The 974-nt window shown below is 44.7% G+C and overlaps 1 pseudogene; it reads left to right on the top strand.

Moving 5' to 3' along the window:
- The first annotated feature begins 532 nt into the window (after positions 1-532).
- Positions 533-603, top strand: LOC115831332 (annotated as a pseudogene).
- Positions 604-974: the final 371 nt, after the last annotated feature.

A 974-nucleotide genomic window follows, 5' to 3' on the forward strand; every position in this document is an offset into this window, starting at 1 on the left:
CCACTTCGGCCTCCCAAAGCTCTGGGACTACAGGTGTGAGCCACTGTGCCTGGCCTCTGGTGTCTTCTTACCTCAAATAGGAGCTTTGATAGCCAGGCTCATAGTAGGACCACAGGCTCCAGAAGTTCCCATTCCATGGGAAAAGCAGAATAGGGTCTTAATCAATCTATATGTGACTGTCAAGGATCCCTCACCCTCCCAGGAAAGTTATCAATTTCTCTTTTTAAATTAGTGCATATTCTAGACCTCGGTGTAAAATGGGGAGAGACTGCAATGGGATACCTCTTCAAAATTCACAACAAAATAGAGAAGTGGTTTAAAAGCAGCAAAATAATGCAGTAGCAATTACAAAAGGTACTTGTGGACAGGGCATGGAGGGATTGGTCTTACTTATATTATAATCTTAAAAAATTCCCATCAAGAGTAAGAGTGACGTGGGAGAGTCCCCCTATCCTCTTGACCAAGCAGGTTCTAGGTGCTCCTGACTCATCCCATTCCCACTCCCAGCAGCAGTATAAGGGGAACAGATGTCATGCTCACCTCAGCAGCACATATACTAAAATTGTAATAATAAAGAGAAGATTAGCATGGCCCCTTTAAAAGTCTTTAATAAAAAGGTCGGGCATGGTGGCTCATGCCTCCAATCCCAGCACTTTGGGAGGCCCAGGCAGGCAGATCACTTGAGGTCAGGAGTTCGAGACCAGCCTGGCCAACATGGTGAAACACTGTCTCTACTAAAAATACACAAAAATTAGCTGGGTGTGGTGGCGCACGGCTGTAGTCCCACCTACTCAGGAGGCTGAGGCAGGAACATCGTTTGAACCTGGGAGGCGGAGGTTGCAGTGAGCCGAGATCACGCCACTGTACTCCAGCCTGGGTGACAGAGCAAGACCTGGTCTCAAAATAAATAAATAAATAAATAAATAAATAAATAAATAAGTAAATAAATAAAAATTTAAAAAAAGGAACGGAGG

Source organism: Nomascus leucogenys, chromosome 18 (genome assembly GCF_006542625.1).
Source record: "Nomascus leucogenys isolate Asia chromosome 18, Asia_NLE_v1, whole genome shotgun sequence".
NCBI lineage: Eukaryota > Metazoa > Chordata > Mammalia > Primates > Hylobatidae > Nomascus > Nomascus leucogenys.